The sequence below is a fragment of the Fukomys damarensis genome, unplaced genomic scaffold, assembly GCF_012274545.1.
Source record: "Fukomys damarensis isolate Sample0158 unplaced genomic scaffold, DMR_v1.0_HiC HiC_scaffold_12, whole genome shotgun sequence".
NCBI classification, from domain to species: domain Eukaryota; kingdom Metazoa; phylum Chordata; class Mammalia; order Rodentia; family Bathyergidae; genus Fukomys; species Fukomys damarensis.
Genome location: NW_022900924.1, coordinates 23,169,444 through 23,182,989, shown reverse-complemented (window position 1 = coordinate 23,182,989; position 13,546 = coordinate 23,169,444).

Genomic DNA, 13,546 nt, shown 5'->3' with positions numbered 1-13,546 from the left:
ACTTTGTGGGCCTCTTGGGGTCAGTGGGCTGGCCTTGCACACAGGTGAGGGGCAGGTTCCTGCAGGAAGCAAGAGTAGGCCATGGAGCCAGCAGGAGGGCTAGGCTGGGTGGCATAGCCCAGGCACCTGTCCCTTGGGTCTGAGGGATGTCTGCCTCTTTGGTTCTTCTGGATGGTGCCAGTGGACAGGACTACAGTCTCTGACCTCATGGTGCACACTGGGGCCCGGACCTCCATCTCCTCTGCTAAATGGGAATAATTATTCCAGATCCAGTGCTGCTGGAAGGGGTAAGAAAGAGACACAGGACAAGTAAGGCACTCTGTAGGGTGGAGGGAGGCAGAGATGGAGAGACAGACAGGGAGAGAGAAGGGGAGAGGAAGGGAAAGGGAGCAGGGTCATCCTTTGTGGCCAGCACTCCCATTGGTTGGACCTAATGTCAGTCAGCAGGTAGGAGCTGATGGCTGGCCACTCTGGCCCCTGGCCCTGCCTCCATGCTCAGGTGTCTCAGGACTGACTACAGTTCCAGGCCATGCCCTGGCCCTGCAGGGCCCTGCCCCACCCAGCTCTGCCAGCAAAGTCACCCTGAACATCAGCATTGTCGCCCATCTCTGGGGAGCTGGGGACACACACAACCCAGCTGTGGGATCCTTTGCCTCCCTCCCCTGGGCTGTGTCACAGGGTTCTGTGGACATCCCTGATCCCACCAGTACAACTGCTCTGCCATCAGGGCCTGGTGGGGACACCCAGATGCCCTCATGTGGGAGATAGCCTGGCACTTTGCTTTGCTGCTGGCCACCTGAGGGGGTCCCCTGGTTCCCTTGCCCTCAGGCTGGATGAGACAGCTTGCCCCGGTGTCCTTCCTTCACCCTGAGTTACCTCATGGCTGTCCTAAGGTCACAGTGACAGGAGACAGCTAATAACAGGCTACCCCTTGCTGCTCCCCAGAAACCATCCTCAAGAGAAGATCAGGAAGGAACCGGGCCCACTGTTGTCACCCCGAAGGCCCCCAGACCCAAGTGGGCTATAACCAGCATAGAGGGACTGGGCCTTTTTGGGACTCAGAACAGCAGTGGCCTCCAGTCTCCATCTCAGTGTTTCTATAATGGAGCAGCAGCTGTCAGTGAGGCAGCTGCCATGACACTGGCTGTCCTGGAGCCCTTGCACCAGTTACAGAAGGATTCATTTGGCTAATCACAGATGAGGCCATGACAGAATTGACCTTGGACCCATCTCAGGCCTGAGAAATGTACCAAGCTCCACTCAGGCCAACCATGTGCTCGCTGTCATAGCGCTCCTCTCACACTGCCCAACTCCCTGCTGCAACTCAGACCCAGCCCAAATACAGCCTCACTGGTCCTGAAAATCTGCACATGACTTATCTCTCTGGTAGTGTGGGCTCAGAAGGTCCTGGAAATCTACTCAGGTTTCTTATCCTAGATTATGTGGGTACAGCAGGTAATCATGAAGGACTGGCAGAGATCATCAGTGTCAGCCCACAGTGACTAGCAGCAGCCTGTGGCAGCCACATACTTGTGGAGAGCCCCACAGACACAGCAAGAGCTGCCAGAGTCCCAGTTGCTGCCAAGAGGGCGACAAGCCTCAGCTACTAAGGAGCTCTAATCTTAGCTATAATACTAAGAGCTGTAGCACCAAGAGCTGAGAGATACTGGCATCTAGAACCTGGAGTCACAAAGGGAGCTGACCTGTGCCAATTCGAGATTTCCATTCAAATTGAGCAAGAGAACCCTGAGCTGATTGGGCAGTGTTATGGTCTTGTCTAGGTGTCCCCGCAAAGCCTCATGTGGTCATAGGCTGTTTTGGAGGTGGCAAATATAGAGCGTGTGATTGATTCATGTCAGGGCCAGACCCAAGGGCACTAGGACAAAGGGCATGAGTGCTGCCCAGCCTAGGCTGAATAAGATAAAAGGAGCAGGGAGATGCTGTTAGAGTCCTTTGTTGCTTTTTCTGTCTTCCAAAGCCATGAACTGTTGCCCTTCTGCCACCCTTCCCTGGAACCAGCTGATTATGGACTGAACCCTCTATGAACTGTAAGCCAAATAAACCCTTTAACTTTGGCTGTCAGATATTTTGTTTCAACAACAAGAGAAAAGTAACTAACACAGGAAGCAACTGGGGACAAGTTCGAGGACATAAGGCTCAATTTCAATTGAGTGGTGTGGCATGTGGGAGAAGGGATGGTGTATGAGGTGAGTTGCCTGGAGTGTGAGGTAAGGTGTCTGAGGTGAGCTGGCTGGCATGTGGGATTAGGTGTCTTGCATGTGAAGTGAAGTGGCTGTCATGTGGGGTGAGGAGTCTGGTGAGTGAGATGAGGTAGCTAGTGTGTAAGGTGAGCTGATCAGAGACCTTTTTTTAAAAATCGACAACGTGGAGTCAGTTGGATGATGTGGATCCCTTGGAGTATGTGGAACCCTTGCTGCTGAGTGGGGACCTCAGCTGTCTTTAACTCATCACATCTGGTAGCTGAGTAACATTTATGGAGCATTGCTGCCATCCAAAAAAGTCTATCATTTATACCTCCAGATAATTCTATCAGGTACACACAGTTGGCATCATCACCATCATTGTTACCATAACCACATCATCATTGTCACTGTTGTTACCTCATCATCATCATCCCCACCATGGATATCATTATCATATCACCATCATCACATCACCATTGCCACCATCATCACCCCACCCCTACCACTACCACCACCAACACTACCACCAGCATCACCACCACCACCATTACAATCTCCATCATCACCACCAGCACCAGCACCAGCACCATCACTGTCAACTCCATCATGAGAATCATCGTTACCACCAGCCCTAAATTGTGGTGCTGAGTTTCAACAGAGGTTTGTCTCCTTTCCAAGCCATGTTTCAAGAAGAGGAAATGAGCCAGCAATGCACTTGGCAAGAGCAGGTAGGCAGGAGGCCAAGCCTCAAGCTAGTGGTTGGTTGTATTTGTTCTGGCTTGGGTAGCAGCAGTGACGACATGAGAAGGGGCAAACAATATTTACTCTGCCGGCACCAGTATCTCAGGAACGAATGGGGCCCAAATGAAACCTCTGCCCCAGGACCTGAGTGGTCCTGCCCAGCAACCACAAGCTCCAAAGCTGGCTGGACCCATGTCTTTCTACAAAGGGATCCAGTTACATCTGTCTAGGGCCCTGAGATTGCTGGGGTCCCTGGACATGCTCAGCAACAGGGTCGGACCTTGAGGGTAATGGCATGCTGTTGGGTAAACTGGGTCACAGGATGGAGTGTGTGTGTGTGTATGTGAACCTTGGTGGACATCTGAGGACTGACTTTCAGGGAGGTGATATGCTCTTTGTGGTCATAAAGGGCCTCTGTCTGTCAGGGTGTCCCCAGACAGGGTGAATGCTATTGTCCCCCTGCTCACTAATGTGGTGAGTGTGCACCATGGGCCTCCTGTGTGTGGGCCCTGCTCTGGGCACTGACAATCGGAAATGTCCAACAGACTCAGGCTCTATTCCAAGGGGCTTCCCATGGGGGCAGTCTGGAGAGGGAGACCTGCCATTCTGTCCTAACGGTGCCCAGCTGGAAAGGCCTGCTGCCAGGGAATGCAAGGCAGGTCCCTGGAGTCTCTGAGACTGGGCTCACTGTGGCTGATCTAAGTGCCCAGGGCCTCGAGGGCCTCTGTGCCAGGAGCCACACAGGCCCAGGGTGAAAGTGCTCACTGACACTTTGCAGTGGGAAGAAAGGGCCCCTGGGGCAGCAGAACCCCTGGCTGCCTGGAACCTGCTGAGTAGGGCCCTTCACAGGCTGCGGGGCCAGCTCCCTTTCCCATGTGAAAACAAATTTAAACATATGGAGAATCTGCAGAAATGTTACAGTGCATGCCACATTTCCTTGGCCTGGGCCCCTCTACTCCTCATCTATCTGGCCATTCAGGGTGCTGGTGACCCCAGGGCCTCCCAGCCAATGGCTACATCATGCTATCTCTGATCCAGGCACTGCCACCTCTCCTTTTCCACAGACACTGCACAGTGTGAAGGTTTAGGGCCCATGCTTGCCCTGAGAGATGAGATGCCCATTCTAGCACAGGCACGTCCTCAAAGCCCTTTTTCCCTCAAGGCCTCATTTGTAGGCTCCTGACAGAAGTGAGTTTGCAGGGGCGCCAGCCAAGCCCCCAGTCCACCAGTCTTGTTTTGAATGCATTTCAGAGTAAATCGCTGACATTGATACCTTTGCTCCTGATTCTTCAGCGGCTTACCATTGACCAGTATCCAGTATTTTTTCACAAGTTTTTTCTTCAGAGATAAAATGTAGATGCAGTTAAATTCACACATCTTAAGCATACAGTTTTGTCAGTGCATACACACATGTGCCCTGGACTCCTGTCAGGATGAGGACCATGCCCTCCACTGCTAAAAGTTGCATATGCCTCACCCCACCTCACAGAAGCAATTCTGTTCTTGTTTTTCCCATTTTTGCCAGCTCCAGAATGTCAGAGTAGAACCCTACACAGTGTGCTGTCTTGGGTCGAGTTTCTCTCACTGGGCATCTTTGGGGTCCGCTGTGTGGTTGTAGATTCTGTCTGTTGTATGAAGAGACTGTGGTTGGTGTAGCCGTTGGGCTTTGACAGATACCTGGGCTGTGTCTCGGTTCCGTTGATCTTGAACAAAGCTACTGGTTGCATTGTTGGCAGTGGCTCAGTCCCATCACTGCTGTTCCCCAGTGGGCATCCCAGGGAGTCCCCGGGTGGCCAAGTTCTGAAAGGGCAGGGTGGCAGGGACAGGAAAGCAGAGTTGCATCCTCTTCCTCTGAGCTGACACTGACCAGGTAGAATTGATGGCGGTGGCGGGGGAGGCAGAGGGCAGGAAATGGTGCAGTGGTTAGTGTACTGGAAGCCGAAGAAGCTGGGCCTCTGGCGCTATTTGGAGAATGTTGTGGAGGGGCTTAGAAGGCATCCATGCGGAAGCATTTGGGAGATGTCAGCAGGTGGCAGAGACCACTTTAGGGATACTCTGCTCAGTTGGGCATCTGAGCAGAGTCCCACAGGCCTTGTCACTCCTGCCACCTCTGAGACTGCTCCCCATGACACTGGCCCTCTGGCCCACTCAGGACACCTGGAACACTCCAGCCAAAACCAAGCAGAGAAAGGCCAGTTCCAACCTTGGGTAGCAACAATGGTATCATTTCCATACAGCAGGATTGGGCTGTCTGGCATTCTGAGGGAGAGGCTGGCCATGTGCAAAGGGTCTTCTGGGGTCCTGCACTGGGCTGGGCTTACTGAGGGCTGGAGGAGAGGTTGCAGGAAACACTGCTCAGGCCAGATCTTAGACTCACCTTCTGCATCATAGCAAGCCATGGCCAAGAGACCTTGGGGGCAGATATTTAATACTCAGAAGGATGGGGAAGGGTACCTTTCATATCCTTGTCTGCCTGGAAAAGTCCCAGTGTGGCTAGGAGGTTGTTGGGTGTGGATGCCATGTTAGAATCAGAGACCTTTCCTTTTTTGTGGACTGTGCATGCTGCCACAGAGGAGCGAGGTGACACCAGCTTCGTTGTCCAGAATGGGAGCCCAGGGACACATGTGTCCTTCTGCCCAGCTGGCCCACAGCTGTTGCCTGCACCCTGTCCCTGACACTCATCCAGGCCCTGTCACTCTGCCACCGAGCCTGGCCATACCTTTGCTCTGCCAGTTTGGCAAGAGCAGCCCTTAGGCCCTTGGACAGATGCAGAGCATTAGCCAACTTGTGGGAGGTTTCCTTCACCCCTTCTCTCATCTTTGGACCCCATTCTGTCAGGGGACAGCCCAGGATGGACGTGGAGAGAGAGGTTGAACAGCTGGGGCGGGAAAGGGCTGGGTAGGCCTTGCTAGCAGCTGCCTGCCTGCAGCATCCCCAGGGCCTGAGGTTAATTGAAGCAGAGCCCCAAGCTGCCAGCTAGCCTGGGCAGCCACAGAGCTCCCTGGCTCCAATAAATCCTCTCATTTGATAGTAACAAGGCCCTGAAGGCTCTGCCTGCTCAGCTCAGCCCCACAAATTGCAGGTATAAATTTCCTGGCTTCTGGTAGGGATTCTGGAATTCAATTAAATCATCTTTCTGCTGCTGGGCCCAGAGAGGGTGGTCCTAGGTGGCAAGGGGTCAGAGTCTGGCTTTTGGGGCCTTCAGGAGGCAGAGCCTGGGGAGACTGCAGCAGGGATTGGGGAGGCCTTGCATCCCTCCCACATGCCTTCCTGTGTGCCAGGACCTGCAGTGGCCATACAGGCTGCAACCCCAGACACATAGAGCCCAGCCTTGCAATTCACAATTGAGTAGGAAGACGTGGTGAGGGTGAGGAGTCTGCAGGCCTTCTGGGACCAAGAAGGGCCCCCAAGGGTGCTATCGAGAGATGAGGAGGTTTGGAACTCAGTGTCAGTGGGTGCCACACAAAAGAGGTGACTACAGCCCAGCTGTGGGCTGGTGACTGAATAGGTGCAGACTGGACACAACTCCAGGACACTAACTTGGCCCTTTAAACTGACAAGGCCTTGGCAGATGAAAATGGTCAGAGGGAGGCAGGTGGCCCCTCCAGCTCAGTGGGGCCAGGGACTTTGGCTGGGAGACAAGCAGAGCAGTGGTGTTGGAGCCCCTGCCCAGGAGGGCGGTGAATGGGTCTGCTGGCTGTCTGGTCTAGAGGGGGGACCTGTTTCTCAGCACAGGCTCCTGAGCCTCCTTGGCCCTGTCACTCTGGGGCCATGGGCAGGATGTGTCCAGGGGTGGCCTGCTCCTGCAGCAAATGAAAAAGCCCTGTGGCCACTCTCTGAGTGACTTAGGGACCTAGAGAGTGCCACAAGTGTGCCACAGTTCAGAGGACAGCGTGGGCCCTCATGAGCCTGGGCCCAGACAAACCTCCCCATGGGAGTGGGGCCCACAGAGGCCCTCAGCAGGTGGTCGGGGGATGGGGCAGATGGTGACTGGAAACAAGCAGCTCCCTAAGCAGCTTGCATGGGGGCTCTGGCTTCACCTGGCGTTGATTTTGGGGACGCTCTACAGGTGCTGGCTGCAGCTGATCACGCTGGTGTTAGGCTGGCTGAGAATGGGAGGGCTCAAGGTGCTGGGCTTCCGGGCCTGCTAGACATGGAAGACATGAATGGTGACATCTGCGCTGACCTGCCAGCAGTTCTGGGGCCACAGGCCTGGGCCATAGCTGACCTCATTTTCTGCTCCATGGCTGTGTAGCATGGCAGCACCAGTGACAGGTCCTTGCGCCTCTTGTCCTGTGTGTTTCACACTGGTGACCTTCTTTGACTCATGCCTGTCTTCTGCCCTGAGCAGAGGTGGGAGGGGACAGCAGAGCAGGGGGCAGGCTATGTGGCCTGCTCTCCTGCCCTCTGATGCCCTTGGTGCTGCCTGGCTGGCAGGATCCTGGTACCCCAGCTGCCCTGTTGAGAACTTTCTGAGTTGTTGTCCTGGAGTTACTGGGGAGCCCCCTGGCTGTTCCCTGGCATGGGGGTGGCCAAGGAGGCTGGGGAGGCCAGGAAGGTCAGCATCCTCTCCTACCAGGTCAAAGGGTTGCAAGGACAACCACTGCCCACCTGCTCAGCTCCCATACTGGAGCTTCTGGGGGAACCCAGGATGCTGCAGACTCTGTCCCTCCCTCATACCCTAGGCAGAGGGGACCGAGTCCTTTCCCCACTATCCCTGGCTTGGAAAACAAACCAGCTTCCCCAGCTCCTTACACGATGGGAGCTCCTGCCAGCTACCTGTGGGCCCAGAAGGAGATGGCTCCTGCTTGGGGATGGCAGCAAGTAGGGGTTCCCCTAGCTGGTGTGGGGCCCCATGGGGATGAGAGGAGCAGAGACAAACCTGACTTCTGCCTCTGACCCTGCCAGCTCCAGCTTCTCTGGGTCTCTCTACAGGGACCCTGCCCTGCCTCACTGGGGCTCGTTCATCCTTGGCTTGCTTGTTGCTGGGGACCTTGGCAAGGTTGAGGGGTTATGGTCAGGTATCTTGAGTGCCCCCTGTGTGACCTGTGTCAGCAGCTGGGGTGATCTTTCTGAGAGTTGAGGTGCCTGGCCAGGACCCTCAGGCTTGGACCTGTCTCAGGGAGTCAGTGAAGGATGAAGAGGAGAGGAGAGAAGCAGTGATCAATGAGGAGCTGGAGAGGGAGCTGGCACGGAAGTGTCTGGAGGTGAACGAGATGCTGGGGTTTGGTGGCTCTAGTGGCCCCTGTTCACCCTTCCTTGCACTGTGGGTCTGCCCTGGGCAGTGCTGCCAAGGTTCCTGGGCCCTCACTGTGGAAGGCTGGTTTGGGGTCATTGCTGACAGCATTCCTGGCCGGCTGTCCCTCTTTTTGGAGTGGCTGAAGCTGACTCCGTGGGGCTGTCACTGTGGGTTGGGTCCTCTCTTTGCCTCTTGATGGTGGCTCTCAGCTCCAGCAGGGTGGTTACAAGGAGATGCCTGCTGGGTGCTGCTCCCTGTTCCTCTCCTATCCCTGTGCTGCCCTTGTTCCCTCAATAGCCACTGTCTGGCAGAGGAGGAGAACCTGTTTCATCTTCCATTCAGGTCTGAAGGGAAGAACAGAGGTGTCCCTGGGACAGGAGATGGCCCTTTGTCATCCTCCCTGTGAGCAGATTCCTGCTTGCACTGTCCCTCCACCCAGGTCTTCATTGCCCATAAATCCCCAGTGGTGATCAGTGCCTGGTGAACAATGGCTGCTGCCAGGAAGGAGCTGATTTCTCCCTGAGGGAAACTGGTGCCTCCGCCCACCTCTGCCCTCCCTGCTGCCTGGCTGCTGTCCAGGCTGGGCCTCCCAGCCTCCACTCACAGGGCCGCAGCTGGTGCATGGAGCTTCAGGGGGACCCCCTCTCCTCCGCCCTTCCCAGACATCTGCCTGTATCTGCCTGTGTCCCTTGATGGCAGATGTCCTGAGCAGGGCATAGGACCAAGCTCTGCGGGGGAGAGGCCAGGGTGATCTTCCTCTTTCTGTCTCCACCTTTCCCCTCTAGGTTTTCATACAAATGTCACTCTGTGGGTGCCCACAGGGTGGGGGATTCTGGGAACTGTGGACTCCAGGCCGACTGGCCAAGAGTGTGAGCTGATGTCCTTGGCCTTTCCAGCATCAGAAATAGGACAGGTCCCTACCTATGGGATCAACCCCACCTGGGGGAATTTGTTCCACCCACTTGGTCATCTCTTCTTCCATCCTGAGCCTAGGCCTCCACTGCCCCAGGTCCAAGTGAGATGAATTGGACACCAGAGGACAGATGTCACATGGTGACAGGGCCTCAGGACCCAGTGGGTCACTGAAGGGCATCCCTGCCGCCAGGCAAGGTGTGGGACTCAGGGTCAGTGCTGCGCATGGGCCTGCCGGTTGCCAAAGGAGTTTATGTGTCACAAGGTGGTGCTATGAGTGTTATGAGCCCTAGGGCTGGGGATTTAGCTCATTGATTCCACTGCCTGCCTTGCAAGCACAAGGACCGGTGTTCTATCCCTGGTACCAAAACAAAAAACAAAACAAAACAAAAAACCAGAGTGTTAGGAGTCCTGAATGTGCCCAGCCCACCTCAGCCCCCTTCAAGTTAAGGACACTGAGATGAAAGTCACTAAGGCATCATCAGGGTTTGCAGGGTCGTTTGGAGGCCAGCTTTTACAGCAGCCTGCTGAGAATCCTAGATGTCACCTAGAAGTCTCTGGCATTGTCCTAAACCTGGGGTTACCTCAGATTCCAGGAAAAGCAGAGGCTTAGAACAGAGCACTCCATGATGACATCGGAACTTGTCCTCTGAAGTGACAGGAGCAACTATCTCCTGGGAAGCAGGTCAGCCCCGAAGCCATACAGGCTTCTCAGAGAGCAGCCATCTTGAAAAGCCTGTCCTAGAATATGATCAGCCAGCCCAACTCGGCCAGGAGGACCCACGCTGCTGGCCATGCAAGCCCAATCTTTGCCTTTGCTCCTCGTTCCTGTAAAAATTCAGAGCTTCTGTTGCCCCTGGACCTTGAAATTTTCTCTTTGTCGTTTCTCCAACATGGTCGCCCTGATTGAAGTTCCTCTCTACCCCCTGTCTGTCTGAGGATGAGTGGCCAAGCCCAGTCCACTGGGACTCCTGGAACCAGGGCTTTTGCCTTGAAATTCAGCATCAGTTTGATTCCTCTGACATAGTATGCCCAGATCAGCACACCTTAGGGACAGCAGGTGGAGCCCAGGTTGGGGGTGGGCTTAGTGAGGGGAGGGAGAAGGGCTGCTGCTTAGCGATTTCTGAGTTTCTGTCTGAGGTGCCAAACAGTTGTGGGATTGGAGATGGGTGTGGTTGTGCAACTCTGTGAACACAATTGGTGCACTTAGAAATGATTGAAAAGTGAAAGTTATGCTAGTTGTGGCTGTGGTTAAAATGTAATGTGTTCCCCAAGGGTCATATGCTGACAGCCAATCCCCAATTTAGCTGGTTCAGAGGGAACTGGATGGGCAGGGCGCTGACTTCGGCTGGCTGTGTGGGCCCTTGGCTGGGCTGGCTGTGAGGAGCTGGACCCAACTGGCAGAAGCAGGGAGATCTCTTCCTAGGCCTTCCCATGCCCTTCTACCATGAAGATTCTGCCATGAACTAGAACCAAAGTAAACCTTTTTTTCCTTTAGGTTGTGTGTAAGGTATTTTGTCACAGTGACAGGAATATGACTAATACATACATACATACATACATCTTCACAATAAAGAGGAATACTTTCTGGGGATGGTGGTACATACCTGTGATCCCAGTGTTTTAGGGGGCTGAGGCAGGAGGATTGCAAATTCAAGCTCCTCCTGGGTAATTTAGCAAGATGCTGTCTCAGAAAAAAAGATACATACATATATACATATAGAAAGAAAGGTCTGGGGATGTAGCTCAGTGCAGAGGCTCTGAGTTCAGCCCCGGCCAAAAAAAGGAATACTCCTGGTGGACTAAAGTTCCCAATATGTAAGGTGAAACTATAGGGAAGAATTTTTTTTTTTTCTGTGCTAGAGTTTGAACCCAGGACCTTGTACATGCAGATAAATGCTCTACCACTCTAGCCATTTTTATTTTATTTTGTTTTAAATTTTGAGACAGGTCTCCCTGTATAGCCCAAGCTGGTCTTGAACTTGTGATCCTCCTGCCTCAGTCTCTGGGTACCTGGGATTATAGGTGTGTGCCATCATGCCTGGCTTGGAAGAAACTCTTACTGAGCCTTTGTGCCACTTAAAGCTCTCAGCTGAGAACAGCAGGCAGGGTTCTCACTGCTCCTGCTGCTGAGCTACTGAACTAGAGGCTGGGTCAGATGCAGCCACTGATGTCCTCAGCAGATTCTGGGTGCAGGTGAGAGAGTCCTGTGTTGCCACATGGAGAATACCTGTGCCTGGCAGCCCTTGTGCTCCAGCCATCATGTCCCATGCACCAGACACAGGAGAGACGCATCTGAAACACAGATGACACAGACCAGAGAACAGCAGCCATACTGTGCTTTATGCCCTGGGCCTCCCTTCCTTAGTGCCCTTCCTCCTCCTGTGTGAGAGGCCAGAGGATGCAGATGTGAGGGCTGGAGGACTCAGGGTTAGGGCCGGAGGACACAGATGTGCAGAGCCACAGGATGTAGGTATGAGAGACTGAGGCCATAGGTGTGAGGGTTTGAGGGATGCAGGTTCGAGGACCAGACGACCCAGTGTGAGAGCTGGAGCACACAGGTGTAAGGGTTTGGAGGAAGCAAGTGTGAGCGACTGAGGACACAGGTGAGAAGGTTGAGACTGAGGACCCAGGTGTGAGGGGTGGGGACTAAATGTGTTAGTGCCCACCCTGCCTCTGCCTCTGCTGCCATTTCCATCTCACCCAGGTATGGAGGAGGGGTCAGTACTGGCTGTGTGGCCCCCACCTGTGTTCACTTCCCTGGGGCCTCCTTCCTCCCAGAAGAAAAGTGAGATCCAATAAGGACTTCCAGACTGAAGAGGGCACTGAGGGCCACACATGGGCTATTCCTGTGTGGCCAGGGCAGTGAGTACCAAGGTTACCAGCCACAGGGCTGTGAATTGCTGGGCTGTTGTCATGGAGATAGTTGGGCTGCTGCTGGGAAAGGAAGCAATTAGCCCAGAAGGAGGGTAGCTGTGGGCAGAGGCCCACTGCGCCTGCCCCTGGGCTCACACCCACCTGGCTCTAGACCCATGTCCTGGGTCTGTCTTTACCTGGGCTCTGGTGTGACTGGCTCAGCCACATAATCAGGTGTGGCATATGGGCTTGGGGCCCGTTGGCCCCTGGAGGAAGTGGGTCCACTGCAAGGCTCAGGTTTTGGTCACAGACAGGTGTGTAGAGGGATGTGTGTCCTCGTGTGTGGCATCCATCTTGGAACCTGCTTTCTTTCTGCTGAAGTCCTGATGGCTCCATTCCTCCTGGGCCCCTGCTGGTCCATTCCTGACCTGGTTTTGGATGGAAGATGACTCAGCCCTCAGCAGGGTGCCAACCAGAACTGCTCCATTCTCTGCAGGCACAAGACACAGGAAAAGGGTCACTGCCTGTTGGGAATGCTCTGAGTATTTAAGAGATGAGAACTGACTTCAACGCCCAGAATAAATATCCTCCTGAAAAGGACTGCAGGACACGGGAGAGCGCTCTGGAGTTCTCTACCTTGTGTTCTATCAAGGACTGAGCAGGGGAAGGCAGCTATTGTTCCACTTCTCCAAGGCTGTGTGATGCTAAGGAGCTGAGGGCTGGAAACTGCTGAGGATCAGGGCAGTGGAGTGGGGACAGCCTGAGGGACTTAGGGTGAGGGAAGCTTAAGAGAAAGGGGATTACTATATTGGGCTGAAGATAAAGCCAAGGAGACTGTTGACACCCGGCATGGGGGCTGCCTTGCTTCCCGCTAGGACCAGGCCCCTTGCAGCCTGTCTCACCGTCCTTCTGGCCCTGCAGCGCCCTGATGCAGCTTCTGCCCTCCTTCCCTCTCAGGTTGGATGCCTGCTCTCTGTATCCTCCCCACTCCTTGGACTCCACTCCCTCTTCCACATAGATATGTTTTCAGAGCTCTACCAGGCCTCCTCTGCATCTGTGGTCCCTCGGGCCAATTCCCCCTATAGCAGTGCCCACTGACCCACCCCTGGCCCCAGCCTCGCTCCCTCCTTCCCCGCAGACCGCTGACACAGCCCCCAGCCCAGGCCCTGGCTGCTATGCAGTTTGTTCCTTTACCTCAGACTGCTGCATGGCTGCCAGGACACCAGACTCCACCATATTCTTCATCTCTCAGCTTGGTCCTTATGCCACCAGTCACACACTGGCTCTGTGGTGTGCCAGGCAGTCGTGTAGCTGGAGGACTTCTGGGGTCACAGCTGTCCCGCTCCAAACCACTGTGCAGGCTGGTTCACAGGACTGTCACAGCAACATGCTTCATTCCAAAGACCCACACCTGGAGTTCAGTGCTCAGGGCCGCTGTCACCACCAACCTCTGCCAGCTCTTTGAGACCTACCCGCCACCTGCACACCCCAAAGTGGCCGAGCCCAGCTCCCAGCAGTGCTCCCCTGCCTGCCCCATCCAGTCTCAGCAAGGTGCTTCGGTGCCTTCCCCTTGGACTCTGCCTGGCCTTTGGGG